Source organism: Pelophylax lessonae (assembly GCF_965119305.1).
Source record: "Pelophylax lessonae genome assembly, chromosome: 3".
NCBI classification, from domain to species: Eukaryota; Metazoa; Chordata; class Amphibia; order Anura; family Ranidae; genus Pelophylax; species Pelophylax lessonae.
Window position 1 is genome coordinate 314,815,238 of NC_138770.1, and position 15,701 is coordinate 314,830,938.

Sequence of the window (15,701 nt, forward strand, 5' to 3'; positions counted from 1 at the left end):
GCATTTTGAGAGTGGAAAATTATTGAAGGCAAGAGAGGAGAGGAAGAGACAGAACACTGTCGGTACGTGCAGGGGTGGGCAGTGTCCATATCTGTGATGAAGGGGGGGGGGGGCGCACTAGGAGCTTCTGCCTTCACCTGCCTGACATGAGTGAATGTCATTCTCCCACCTGTTATGGCACAATGCATGATTTCTGGACTCCTCCGTTCCAGCCACTTATCTCTCCTGCAGCCGTTAATCACTTCTCTCCTTCCAAGCTCCCCTCCCCCTGTTGGTTTGTTCTCCTTCCCGGCCAGGTCACTTTCACTTTGTCCATCTCCTGCACAATCGTAAGTCAGCAGCGATTCTTGTACTCCTCTCTCCTGTTCACATTAACCCTTCATCTACTTCTATCTTTCAGCTGTCCCCTCCATAAATCTGTACTGTATGTCCTGCAGCCTCTGGTCCCAGCTCTGAGCATTCCAAACAGCCATTTAGCTGACCCTTTCCTGTCCCAAAATACAGCCTTAGCACTTTCTCTACAGTCCTCCACTCTGCTCTTCATTAACATATATTATTACAAGCCAGACCCCCCCCCCCCCCGCCGTATTCGCTCTCTTATGCCTAATAACTGTGGTTTGGCCAGTGTAATTGTATGTGCGTTTTACCTGGATTTTCTGTGCATTTCTATTGAATTTCTATTACAAAGTGCGTTTTCATGAAAGTGCTTTAAAGTCCTGCATGCTGCATCTTTGATGCGGCTTCAGAAAATGCACGGTGTAATAGAATTCAATAGAAGTGCACCTAAAATCCAGGTAAAACGCACATACAATCACACTGTTGTTATTAATATTTATTTGTGAAACATTTAACAGTGTCATTTTATAAAATAATTTTTTGAGGGCACATTTAGGGGCGGGGCAGGGTAGGGGTTAGGTGGGGCAACTGGTGGCGAGTAACCCTTAACCACTTTACCACCGGAGGATTTTGCTGTCTTCCGTCCAGGCCACTTTTTGCGATTCGGCGCTGTGCGACTTTAAACTGACAATTGCGCGGTCGTGCGACGCCGTACCCAAACAAAATTTACGTCCTTTTTTTCCCACAAACAGAGCTTTCTTTTGGTGGTATTTGATCACCTGTGTGATTTTTACTTTTTGCGCTATAAACAAAAAAAGAGCGTTTATTTTGAAAAAATAACAATATTTTTAACATTTTTTTTATATGAAATTCCCCCCCAAAAAAATGTAAAAAACTATTTTTTTTTAATTTTTTGGCCAATTTGTTTTCTGCTACCTATGTTTGGTAAAAAAAAAAATCACAATAAGCGTATTTTGATTGGTTTGCGCAAAAGTTATTGCGTTTACTAACAAAGGGAAAGATTTCTGTCATTTTTGGTGTTTTTTTTTAACGCGTAATGGCGGCGATCTGCGATTTTTTTTGCGGGACTGCGACATTGCGGCGGACAGATCGGACCCTTGACTGACATTTTTGACACTTTTGGGGGTACCAGTGACATTACTGCAGTAATCAGTGCTATATATATGCACTGTTACTGTAAAAATGACACTGGCAGGGAAGGGGTTAATTTTATTGGAGAGGGAGGGGTTAATGTATGCCTGGTGCTTACTGACGTGTGGGGGGGGGGGGAGGGGACTGAGTGAGTCATGGACAGATCGGATGTCCAGCTATGCTGAACAGTCCGATCTGTCACTCCCTGTCACTATGTAGATTCGCCCGCTTGTGTTTACACAGGCGGGAGGATCTCCACACTAGATCCCCGACGATCGGGGGAAGAGCGGCGGCGATCGCCGCTGCTCCTCCCCTGGCCTGACTCCCGCTGTGACTGAAAACAGCGGGAGCGAGCCTCCGGCGGCGCGCAAGCGCCGCCCAGAAGGGGGAGTGTCTGACGACGTAGTACTACGTCGTCAGACGATAACGAGCCACTCTGCCGCAGTAATATTACTGTGGGCGGTGGTAAAGTGGTTAAGGCCTGGCTAGTAGCTCAGGACTTGAAATTTTGAGCCCTGGTTTAGGAGATATTTACATAACATGCAGCCAGTGACATCGCTGGCACATGCGCTCTGAAGGAACAGTCTTGGGTGCCGTTCCTTCTGACTCCTGTGCTGTGAACGGCGGCTCCCGCACGCGTATCCAATCACAGCACCAGAGCCCACAAACCCAGAAGTAACTCTGGGGAAAATGTCAGCGGTGACACCAATGTGCGGGTGCCGCTGCGGGGACTTAATTTTAAGGTAAGTATTACATAATGAGCTAGTATGCGATGCGAGGCGCTTAACTCGAAGGCAAGACCCCGTCCAGTGGAACTAGGTCGCGACCGACCTAGCGCAGAGCTGAGGTCTCCGTGCTTTCGCTTGCCAGACTGGGGTGACCATTGGATCTAGATTATCCAGCCCGTCGCCCAGTCAGGCAGTTGATTGTAGATCACAGGAAAACCCAGGAGCAAAAAAAATTCTAAGAAACAAATTTGCCAGGACCAAAGATCCCAGCAAGGAACTAGGTCACTACTCCTGACTAGGCAGAAAAAAAACTGGCTATAGCAGAGAGAGGGAGTATACCCCCCTGGGACTGCATATGGGAGTAGAGAGAATTATTTTCTGCCTAGTGTCCTACTCCAGTAGGGGGCATTATAACCAATGGTTATGAATACCAAGAGCTGTGTCCGTCAATGGACGAAAGAGAAACTGGGGTTTCACAGAGTGAGGTAGGGTTATAGGGGTATGCCCAGGGGGGCATGTACCATCACCTGATACCAGCCTATAACCCAGAGTCAAATGCATATCCAGCCTGTGTCCTGTACTGTATTACTAGGATATACACACTAAATTTCTGTGCATCAACATTAAGGAGTGCTTTCTCTTTTGTGCAGTATATTACTGACAGTGATTATATGATCAGGAGCCATGTCGATTGCTGAACCTCAGTGGGGACCTGAGCTCAAAGTGACAGGTATTACTGTGAGCTAGTAGCTGCACTAATTGTCATCTTGTGGGTATCAAGAGGAAAACATTTATATAATGATGGTAAGTGGAAAGAGGTTAAAGTTCTGTAAAAGACTTACAATTATTCCAGTTAGGTGCAGAAACGCTATAATTGAAATCTCTGTTATAATATTACCATATTTTATTACAATTTAGTTAAGGAAACCAAATATTAGGCAATCACATCATGCAGGTACCTATACTCTAACCTTTTCCCAATTGCTTTGTGTGGCCACTGGGCAGATGGCAGGGCCGGACTGGCCTATCGGGATACCGGGAAATTTCCCGGTGGGCCGCTTGATGCGGCCGCTTTAAGTGATGGCCGCTGCAGCCCCAGCCCCCGCTGCGCTCCAATGACAGATGGATACACTCTTTCCATTCCTTCGTCAGCCGCTATGAGCGGGAGCAGCTGCGTGGCGGTGGATCATCTGCAAGCAAAACGGTCACGGCGCCGATCCCTCCCACAGACACCACTCCAGCAGCAGGTATATGTGTGTATGTGTATATAGCTGGTAATCTCTTTGGATCTATGCTAGTTCACTATAACTTCAGGCAGAGAACATGGAAATTGTCTTTCTGCATGACTGCCATCAAATCAAAGTGGAAAAATCTGATCTGGGAGATTTTCCAAGTGTAGAGCCATTTCTCTCCAGAACTGATAGTGGGTGGCAGCTAGACTATCTGGACATACTAAAAAGATGATCCAAAAAAAACTTTCCATACACGTGTTGCAAGCATCTCCAGACTGGGAAGCCCCCAGTTTTCCTTACAATATTCTTTTACAGCTCATATTTATTTTATCCATGAATTAGCTTGGAAAAAGACAGCTTGAAGTACAGTGAGTGTAAGGTGTTATTTGTTACACATACCTGCATGCTGTCTTTTCAAGGTAAAATGGTTACAGAAATGCAGCAGTAATGTCAGCTAAATGACTCCATGGACAATCTACATTCTGTCCCTGGAATTAACACAGTGCACTTATCTCCCATATTAGTTCATGTAACTTCAGTATACATGAAGCCAAAACATTTTTATTTTTTTTTTGTTTTGTGTTTTGAATAGAGTAGGGATTTTTTTTTTTTTTGCCATCCATGTCCCAATCAAGCCATTTGAATAATTTCCTATCTATTGGACACAAATGAAAGAGAGGAATTCCCTCTACAATAAGCCCTGCACCTCCTGCACCATGCCCTCAGCCCTGCATCTCCTGCATTACGCCCTCAACTCTGCATCTCCTGCACCATGCCCTCAGCCCCTGCATCTCCTGCACCATGTCCGCAGCCTCTGCATCTCTTGCACCATGCCCGGAGCTTCTTCCTCTCCTGTACCATGCCCGCAGTCTCTGTATCTCCTGTACTATGTCTGCAGCCCCTGCATCTCCTGTACCATGTCCGCAGCCCCTGCATCTCCTGTACCATGTCCGCAGCCTCTACATCTCTTGTACCATGTCCGCAGCCTCTGCATCTCCTGTACCATGCCCGCAGCTTCTTCCTCTCCTGTACCATGCCTGCAGCCCCTGCATCTCCTGTACCATGTCCGCAGCCTCTACATCTCTTGTACCATGTCCGCAGCCTCTGCATCTCCTGTACCATGCCCGCAGCTTCTTCCTCTCCTGTACCATGCCTGCAGCCCCTGCATCTCCTGTACCATGTCCGCAGCCTCTACATCTCTTGTACCATGTCCGCAGCCTCTGCATCTCCTGTACCATGCCAGCAGCTTCTTCCTCTCCTGTACCATGCCCGCAGCCTCTGCATCTCCTGTACTATGTCTGCAGCCCCTGCATCTCATGTACCATGTCTGCAGCCCCTGCATCTCCTGTGCCATGTCTGCAACCTCTACATCTCTTGTACCATGTCCGCAGCCCCTGCATCTCCTGTACCATGCCCGCAGCCCCTGCATCTCCTGTGCCATTCCCGCAGCCCCTGCATCTCCTGTATCATGTCTGCAGCCTCTGACATCTCCTGTACATGCCCACAAAGCCTATGACCACCTCCTGTACCATGTTAGCACTTTTACAGCTTTTACCTGGAATTTGCTTATATATACAGTGTGTATATATATATATATATATATATATATATATACACACATATATTTATTGCCCTATATGCTTTCATATCTGTCTTATACATTCTTCACATGTGCTTTAAAATGCATGTTTTTTCCTTTTATGAACAAGAAAATAATGATGTTATGCTGTTGGGTCGGTATAATAATGCTATGGGGCTGGTATGAAATTATTTCCAGGGCTGAATTTTATTCCCAGTCTGGCCCTGGCAGATGGGCTTTAACATCAAGCTGCTGCCCATGTGTCCATTTGGAATGGCTTTTTTGTGCTGGTAATGCGCGCACAGCACAGTAAATAAATCTGGCCATACATGGATTGAAATGAAATTCGTCCAGTTTTACTACTCTCGAGGAGCATATTACCACACATACTCTACTACTTATGAGCTACTCACACCTCTAGAGATTTATCAACCTTGTCTAGTTAAATGGGAGCCAGACCTAAATCGTACTTTCACCTCAAATCAATGGAACCACATCATACGGTTTACAAATAAATCCTCCATATGCACGAAGATACAAGAAACCAACTTTAAACTCCTGACAGGGTGGTATCGTACACCGTCACAGTTACATAGGTTCTTACCTACGACCAAATTTTGCGGTTGGAGATGCCTGGAGGAGCGGGGGAAACTTCTGCACATTTTTTGGTCGTGTCCCAAATAGGGAAGGTTCTGGAAGTAGGTGCAAGAGATAGCTCAAAAATTCACAAATCATCCGATTCCTGAAGATTCAGCCTTTTTTCTTCTCCATGCCTCTAATATCCCAGCTAAAATTTACAAAAAAATCGGTTTTCTCTTACGTCCTCCGACAGTCGCCGCCCCTTAAATAGTCTTCACCAATGGGTATTGACTTCCGCTCCGCAGGAGTAGCTAGGCATAAGACTTGTTAGAAACAAAATCTTTTAGCATAGACACACCCATGGGGGCTGTCCCACTGGTCAATACCCCCCTGCATTAAGCCATCCCAACTCAGTTTATCTCTGCCTAGTGTTAGGAGTAGATAGGCTTCCCTGTGCTGAGGCTACAGTCTCAGCCTTCTAATCTTTTCCTATGATTTTTCTTTGCAAAATGTCAGTTTTTTCTTTGCTTTACTAGCTGTTTATTTTGTCAGCTTTAGTTTTAGTCGGATCTTCGGATGAAGATGGATATTGCGGAGCTGGGAATCGGACTGGCCGCCCTGGCTCTCCAGGGCAAGAGGGTCAGAGGGATCCCCAGCCCGCCATCGAGCGTTCAGCTATGGTTCGCCCTGGCGCTATGAACGACCCATCCCTGTTCGCAGCAGGGATGCAGCCTGCGAGGTGCCTACCTCACTGGACGCATATGCGTTTGGGCTGACGGCATTCCCTGTCATCGGAGGACAGAGGCTTTCCATTTCATAGAGGCACGCCACGCCATCTGGTACAAGTACTTTCTGTGTGGGGCCTCTGTCTGGGGTGGCAGTCCTGTGTTGCTGTGTGTTCCCCATGTCTGTGCGTTTGTGGGGCTCCCTGATGCGATCCATGCGGGGGTCTTTTTTATTGCACTGCTGGCGCTGTGTGGGTTTGGGGGCCCATTTCCTGTGTCACTTCGGTGTGTTGGAGGTGCAGACTGTGTGTGCGGCGGCCGCAGTGGGTAAAAAACGCGCGGTCTGCCATTTTGGATGTGGGCAGCATGTCTGGATTCAATGTGGGCTTTTACAACAGCTTGCTATGTAGTGGTTTTGGCAACATTCGGCACCATCTTGTGTGTGGCAGAACGATCGTTCCGAGCACGTCGGCGGCCATCTTGCCGAAGCCTTCCGTTGATTCTTATGGGCAGCCATTTTCCCTTAGCCTTGCAGCATATAGTTCAGCCTCTGATGACCTCACTTCCTTTTTCTCTGGAACAAGCGATCGGGTGGTAACACTCTGTGGGGCTCTGCAGACTGTCTCTTCCATATCTCTGTTTTATCCTTCCTGGCTCAGTTTTGTCCCTTTTAGGGGGTCTGTGTACACAGTGCATACAGCGGTGGGCTGTGCAATCCGCAGCGCTTTTAAAGGGCCAGTACTTTTCCTCATTGTTTTTTGCAATGGATTCTCAGGACAGCAAATTCCCCCCAGCCTTGGTGGGGGACCCCAGTTCTGCTGAAGCCCCGTTACACCTAATTTTGCCGCTGTGGTGGCGTCTTTGGTGTCAGAAATGGAGGTGCTGATGGCTGAACGAGCTGCTAGGAAAAGGCCTAGATTATCTTTCTCCTCTGATTCAGATGGTGATGTGGCTGCTGTGGCTGGCGTGCCCTTTTCAGGGTTTCACTCGTCCCTGGACCCTCTGGGGTCTGAGGGGGAGGGGGAGGCGGTGGGGGTTGATGATTCTTCCCCGGGGTCGCCTGAAGAATGCGCAAGTATGGATGCGTTGATTTCTTCTGTGAAAGAAACACTACATTTGGAGGATGAGCCCACTCCTCCGGGCATTGTGTCCTCTTTTGGTACACATGGGACCCGCAAGTCGGCGCAGGTGTTTCCCTGCCCTGCTGAGTTTCATCACACGGTGAATGAACAATGGCGCAGTTTGAAACGCCCTTTTACGGTGCCTACTCGGTTTAAACTGCTTTACCCCTTTGCGCCTTTTACGGATGCGCGCTGGTGTGTGGCCCCCAAGGTGGATCACACGGTGGCCGTGTTGAACAAGGCTACTTTGGTTCCCGCTGAGGATACCCCGGTGTTCCGGGATCCTACGGACAGGAGGTTGAAGTCTCTGGACCGCCATGCCTACTCGGTGGCGGGGTCCATGCTCAAACCTATTTTCGCTTCTGTCATGGTGGCTCAAACGGTGGCAGATTGGACTAAGGTGCTTAGACTGTGTCAGCACTCTCGTGTCTGATTCTGCCCCACCTGCTACGCTGGAAATGGTGGACCAAATTCATCAAGGGGTCATGTATTTGTGCGATGCGGCCTTGCATGAGGCCCCTTTGGCTGCACGCCTGTCAAGTGTCGCGGTACTTAACCATCAACTGATCTGGCTGAAGAGCTGGTCCGCTGACCAGACGTCACGGAAAACGGTGGCTTACTTTCCTTATGGTGGGTCTCGCCTTTTTGGCGAGGCTTTGGATACTTTGGTGAAAGAAGTCACTGGGGGCAAGAGCACTTTGCTGCCCCAGAATCCGAAGAACAAGTCTTTCCGCGGCAAGCGGGGTCCCGCCTTTAGACCCAATCAGGGGTCCTTTCGTGCCTTTAAGCCACAAAACAAGGGCAAACCTTTCAAGGGCCAAGGTGGCCAGAAGAAGCCCTGGGAGTGAAAGCAAAAGTCCGGCCATGCCGGTACGGCGGCTCAGTCCGCCTCTGCCTGAAGGGTTGGGGGGACATTTGCACGGTTTCCTCCAACCCTGGCTGCTCCGAATTCCGGACAGGTGGGATCAGGAGATCATTCGATCAGGTTACAAGATCGAATTCCTTTCACGGCTGGTGGACAGATTCTTTCCCTCAAATCTTCATTTGACCCCAGGGCGCCTACAGGACCTGCATCAAGCGGTGCAGGACCTCCTTGCCCAGGGGGTGGCTGTCCCGGTGCCTCTTTGGGACAGGTTTCGGGGGTTTTTACTCCAATCTGTTCACTGTGCCCAGAAAAGAGGGCAAGGTGCGTCCTATCCTGGACTTGAAAGCTCTGAATTGCTTTGTGAGCGTTCGGAACTTCCGCATGGAATCCCTGCGCTCAGTGGTGGCCTCCCTGAGTCCAGGGGAATTCCTGGCCTCTATCGACCTGAAGGATGCGTACCTGCACATCCCCATTTTCGAGGGTCATCAGAGGTACCTCCGGTTCGCCATTGCGGAGGACCACTATAAGTTCGTAGCGTTACCTTATGGTCTCGCTTCGGCTCCAAGGGTCTTTACCAAGGTGTTGGCGCCTGTTCTGGCCCTGTTGCGGGCACAGGGCATTGCGGTCTTGGAATATCTGGACGATCTCCTGTTAAGATCGAGTGCCAGTCAGAGCCTGCTGTGCGATCTGTCAACTACGGTACAGACACTTCAGGAGTTCGGTTGGACCATAAACGTTCAGAAGTCGACATTTGTCTCCTTCGGTTCGTCTTCCCTGTCTGGGAATGGTTTTGGACTCTGCTCAAGCAAAGGTGTTTCTGCCAGAGGACAAGCTCCAGATCCTTCAGGACGAGATCAGGTCCCTCAGGGACAACCACTCCTCGTCATTCAGGACCTTTATGCGGTGCCTGGGGTTGATGGTATCAGCCTCCGAGGCGATACCCTTTGCTCAGTTTCTCACTCGGTCTCTCCAGGCGGAGATCCTGGCCAGGTGGGACCGACTACCTCAGTCCTTGGATCTGAGTGTCTCGTTGAGTCGCCGGACCAGAATGGATCTTCTGTGGTGGCTCCAGTCCCCGGCGGTGTCGGAAGTAAAGTCCTTCCGTCCGTTTCTGTGGACAGCGATTACCACGGATGCCAGCCTGTCGGGCTGGCGTCCTGGGCAACCTGTCTGCACTTGGTCGGAGGAGGAATTCTCCCTTCCAATCAACGTCTTGGAATTGAGAGCGATCAAACTGTGTCTCCTCCAGTGGTCGGATCGCCTTCGGGGCCGTCCTGTACAGGTACAGACGGACAATGCTACCGCGGTGGCTTACATCAACCACCAAGGGGGCACCAGGCGTGCCCGGGCGGCCCGGGAGGTGAGCGACATTCGGTCTTGGGCCGAGGATCATGTCCCGGCGATTTCGGCAGTTCACATTCCGAGTGTGGAGAATTGGCAGGCCGATTATCTGAGCCACCAGACCCTGGATCAGGGGGAATGGTCCCTACACCCGGAGGTCTTTCATATGCTGTGTGCAAGGTGGGGATCCCCAGACGTGGATCTGTTCGCGTCTCGGCTAAACCACAAGGTGGAAAGGTTCGTGGCAAGAACACGCGATCCTCGGGCGGACAACTCGGATGCGCTGGTGGCCCCTTGGCATCAGTATCATCTGATGTATGCCTTTCCTCCGATTCAGTTGTTATCCAGGTTCCTTCGCAGGCTGGCCTCGGAACCAAACTTGGTGATTCTAGTGGCACCGGACTGGCCATGCTGGTCCTGGTACGCGGACATCATTCACCTAGCAGTCGAGCCTCCTTGGCGACTGCCGATGCGAGAAGATCTACTGTCTCAGGGACCGATCTTCCATCCTGCTTTACAGTCGCTGGCTTTAACGGCTTGGTTGTTGAAAGCCAGGTCCTGAGAGACAGGGGTCTCTCCTCAGAGGTCATTCCTACTAGAAAAGCCTCATCTGGTAAGATTTATTACCGTACCTGGAAAGCTTATTTTGCCTGGTGTGAGTCCAGGGGGTTTTCTCCTCGCTCATACTCGGTGGCGAGAGTGTTGGCTTTCCTCCAGTCTGGTGTGGACCAGCACCTGGCGCTGGCCACGATAAAGGGCCAGGTATCTGCACTGGCTGTTCTTTTTCAAATGCCCTGTGGCGTCTCATTCCTTAATTCGCACCTTCATTCAAGGTGTGCGACATTTGGCCCCTCCCCGGAGGGAGCCTTTGCCTCCATGGGACTTGAACTTGGTTCTGTCCGTGTTAGTGTTCTCCCTTTGAAAACATCTGGGAGATAGCGTTGCCTCTGCTGTCTACGAAGGTTGCCTTTTTAGTGGCGATCACTTCAGCTCGCAGGGTGTCGGAGTTGGCGGCGTTGTCTTGCTGCTCTCCTTACTTGATGGTTCATAAAGATAAGGTGGTCTTGCGACCTAATTTGTCATTTCTCCCTAAGGTGGTGTCTGACTTTCACCTTAATGAGGACATTGTTTTGCCTTCGCTCTGTGCGAAGCCTAAGCATCCTAAGGAAGTTGCGTTGCATTCCTTGGATGTTGTCAGGGCGATCAGGGTTTACCTGTTGTCCACTGAATCTTTTCAAAAATCGGATTCCCTCTTTGTCCTTCCTGAGGGACCTCGGTAGGGCATGGCGGCGCCTGCAGCGACCATTGCCAAATGGATCAGACAGACAATTGTCCAGGCCTATGCTTTGAAGGAACAGGTTCCGCCCTTCCCTGTTGAGGCGCACTCTACCAGATCAATGAGTACGTCCTGGGCCTACCGACATCGGGCCTCGGTGACCCAGGTGTGCAAGGCTGCGACTTGGTCGTCGGTGCACACCTTTTCCAAATTTTATAAGATTGATGTTCTGGCATCAGCTGATGCCTCCTTTGGCCGCAAAGTTCTCAGTGCGGCAGTGCCATAGGGGACCCTTGTTTTTTTGTGGGTCCCTGGCTGTTGGGGTTGTTTATCCCCGGGGTTATTTGTTTTCCTGGGTTGTTGCTCCTGTTGAGCCTTTTCTGTTGCCCAGAAGGTTCTCTTACTGTGTGTGTAAGGTTTCTTTCTCTGATGTGGGTACTGCGTTGCCTTTTCTACGGTTGCGTCTCCCACCCCTCATGTCTACACTGCTTTGGGACATCCCATTGGTGAAGACTATCTGAGGGGTGGCGACTGTCGGAGGACGTAAGAGAAAACTGAAATTTTGTAAAATCTTACCGTAAAATTCCTTTCTCGGAGTCCTCTGACAGTCGCCGCCCCCGCCCCTCTTTTGGGGTTTTTTCTTGTACACTTACTGCTATGCTACCAAACTGAGTTGGGATGGCTTAATGCAGGGGGTATTGACCAGTGGGACAGCCCCCATGGGTGTGTCTATGCTAAAAGCTTTTGTTTCTAACACAGGGTTCATACACATTTTTACCAATAAAATTCCATGACTTTTCCAGGACTTCAAGTAAATATTCATGACCTAATGCTTCATGAAATGTCGATGTATACATGTTAACCACTTTACCCCCAGCCCTATTTCGGACACTTTTTGTTTACAAGTTAAAACCAGTATTTTTTCCTAGAAAACTACTTAGAACCCCCAAACATTATATATATTTTTTTTACCGAAGACTCTGGAGAATAAAATGTCGGTCATTGCAAAATTTTTTGTCACGCGGTATTTGCGGTCTTTAAAACGTCATTTTTTTGGAAAAAATTTGAAAAATCACATTTCCCTGCATTTAAAAAATACTAAACAGTAAAGTTAGCCCATTTTTTTTGTATATTGCGAAAGATGATGTCACGCTGAGTAAATAGATACCCAACATGTTACGGTTTAAAATTGCGCCCCCCCCGTGGGATGGCGACAAACTACGGTCAATAGAGATCTCAATCTGCGACGCTTTAAATTTATTTAACGGTTACCAATTTAGAGTTAGAGTGTAGCTCTTTTTTTTAAATTATTGCCCACGCTCTGGCGATCGCGGCGATACCTCACATGTGTGGTTTGAACAGCGATTTCATTCGCGGCTCGACTTGCGTATACGTTTTTTTTTGTGCGCGAGCCAACGGTGACGGGGGCGGCTAAATTTTTTTTTTTTTTTCCCATTTATTTTTTCTTTTTTTTTTAACTTTATTACAAGTTTTTTTTTTTTAAAAAAATCTGATCACTTTTATTGCTGTCACAAGCAATGTAAACATCCCTTGTGACACCAATATGTAGTGACAGGTACACTTTATGGAGGGATCGAGGGTCTAAAAGACCGTAGACCCCTCCACTACACTTCCCTGTATGCAAAACGCCGAAAACGGCATTTTTGCATACAGCCGTTTTTCAAATCTACTGCCTTTTGCAGCACAGTAACCCGGAAGTGACGTCATGGACGCCGCCTCCGGGTTACGTCATCGGAGACCCGATCGATGCCGTTTCCGGCATTCATCGGGACTCCATCCAGCCGGCGGACGTGCCGGCTTGGTGCTCGGGGCTCCCGGTGGGACGGGAGCCCCGAGCAAAGCCACGGAAGGCGGCGGAAGGGGGGGGGGACGTCCCCTCCCGCCCCCCCGGGTAACGATCGAGTGGCTCCCGAGCCGCATCAATCGTTACCGACGGAAAGCCGACCGTCGGCTTCAAACAACGGTACCGGGATGATGCCTCTAGCTAGAGGCATCATCCCGGTATAACCACTCAAAGTCAGCCGACGTAGATCTACGTGGCTGGTCGTTAAGTGGTTAAATAAGAAGGAAATCCATGTTACACCCAGGATATTTTTACTAAAATAAATGACAAGCTTTGTAGTGTACAGTAGAATATGAAATATTTAGTTAACTATTGTAATTTAACCCATATCATCAACTATATTGGAATATACTGGAGAAAGAAAAAGATTTGATGGGCGCTCCTGCTTGGAGATAAAGCTTCAGTTCAGGCAGTCATGATGGATAAGGTGCAGCCTGACTGGTATGGATAACACAAATGCACAAATGGGGCACTTACATTGAGGGCAGCTCTTTGTTAGGCCAAAGCAACAGTCCCACGAACAGGCAGAAAAGAGAGAAAGGCGCCACTCAGTGGAGCATGTAAATAATTTTATTGACACATATTATAATCAAGAAATTACATGGAGGTAAGCGTCTATCACAGCTCGGGCCCTTCCAGGTCCGCGGTGTTTCCATCCCAGGCTGGCCAGCAGCCAGGAGAGGGGAGAACTCATCAGGGGACTCAGTGTGATCGAGGCAGCGGTGAAGCGCATACCGGCTGGTGGCCAGCCTGGGACGGAAACACAGGGGACCCGGAACGATGCCGAGCTATGATAGACGCTTACACCTATATGTAATTTCTTAATTATAATATGCGTCAATAAAATTATTTACATGCTCCACTGAGTGGCGCCTTTCTCTCTTTTCTGCATATGCAACAAATAATTTCCATGACTTTTCCAAAACTTTTGGGTTAAGTTAATTTTCCAACACTTTCCCAGGCCTGGAAAGTGCCATTTTAAAATCCCATGACTTCTCCAGGTTTTTCATGACTGTATGAACCCTGCTAACAAGTCTTATGCCTAGCTACTCCTGCTGAGCGGAAGTCAATACCCATTGGTGAAGACTATTTGAGGGGCGGCGACTGTCGGAGGACTCAGAGAAAGGAATTTTATGGTAAGATTTCACAAAAATTCCGTTATTCGCCATCTCCTTGACGCTGCCAAAACAACTTAACTTTACTTTAGAATAAACAAAATTGAGTATCTTGTTCTCTCGGCACAGCACCAAAATGAACGCTATTCCAAAACCTGGAAACTATGGAATATGTTAAGTCTTCTCTGATGACGGGCAAGCCCTTCTTAGAAATGATACAGCTGATTGAAACCAACTCTGATCACCCCTGTGAGATATTGGCAAAATTAACCGACTACGTCCATACCATCCTCATGCTTCTGTCCCTCTTCTCATCTCGCTCCCATGTCTTTACACCCCCCCCCCTTCCCTCCTAGTCTCTATCTTTATTCTAGTCTCCTTTTCGTTTCTTTCGATTTACATGACTCTTATACCACATACTCTTCTGGAAACGTAGAAAGTTGTTTTAGACAATTCCTGGTACTCATTATGATTAGTTTTACATCGGACACTCTCTTCTTATAAGGTGATGGAAAGCTCTATTTTAAACTTACAAAGGCCAAACGTGTATTGTGAATATTCTGCATTTTACATACTGTTGTATTGTATCAGATTGTAGGTTTCTTGACCATTGTTATACCATGGAATTTGTCTTTTGCATAAATAAAAGATTTGTAAAAAAAAAAAAAAAGTAATTAGTCGGGTTTAGTAGGGACCAGCCGAATTCCAACCCATGTATGGGCAAAGTGTACACCCTGTCAGATTTTTGTTGCTGGATCAGGACTGAAATCTCCCCCGTCAATACAATTTGCTCAGTGGGAAGGATTTCCGCATCCACCTCAAATGTGTGAATGGGGGAATCAAGACATTTTTTGTTCAGCCCTCTTAAGGGTTCATGTACACTACAGCTCCTAAATTTGAGTTGATCTGACATGGAATGGGTTAAGGGCCCCCTTGAGAACATTGGGCAGACCTTTAAAATGTGTTGTCATAGCAAACTTAGCGTCGGATACCAGCTGACACTGCTCGAGGATCAATTGGATGTGTACCTGGATCGAGTCTCCCAGTGATTGGAGGACCCTCGTGTGCGGGAGACTTACTCTGAGAACTTTGGCGGTCAGCTTACCCTGGATCCAGCTTGGAGCCATACAAATGGGAGAGCAACTACAGTTTCACATAGACGCGCTTGTTCTCTGAACACAACGTGTTTATTGTTTAGAATTAAAGGATAACAAAGAAACATTTAGACCCCGTTCACACTGGGGCGATCTGACTTGCCGGGGCAACCTCACAGGTCGCGGCGCGCAGCTCGCTCTGCGACCTCGGAGCGGCCGGCACGGACTTCATAACATTGAAGTCAATGCAGGTCGCTCCAGTTCGCCCCAAAGAAGCTCTGGACCCTTTTTCTAAGTCGGAGCGACTTGTGTCGCTCCTATTAGAACGGGTCCACAGCTTCTCTATGGCAGGCGACCTACGGCGACCTGTCAGGCGACCAGGTCGCCCCAGTGTGAACGGGGTCTAAACAGTGTTGCACTAGGAGTGTACATCTTTTCTGTCTTTTCTTTTTATGTTTTTGCAGTTATACCGCTAGTGGACGGAGCAGCACGGCACATCATACACCACACAGAGTTAACCCCTTCCTTGGGGAACGTTTTAAGACTTGGTTAAGCACAATTTTGATCATTTAAGATTAACTAATTTTGCTGGGTATTTACTTGGCTCTTACAGACTCATTGCACTATGTTGCTATTTTTTGTTTAATTTAAACTTGAGTTTATGAGCTTTTGGCATTATTTTTGCCAAAGTTTC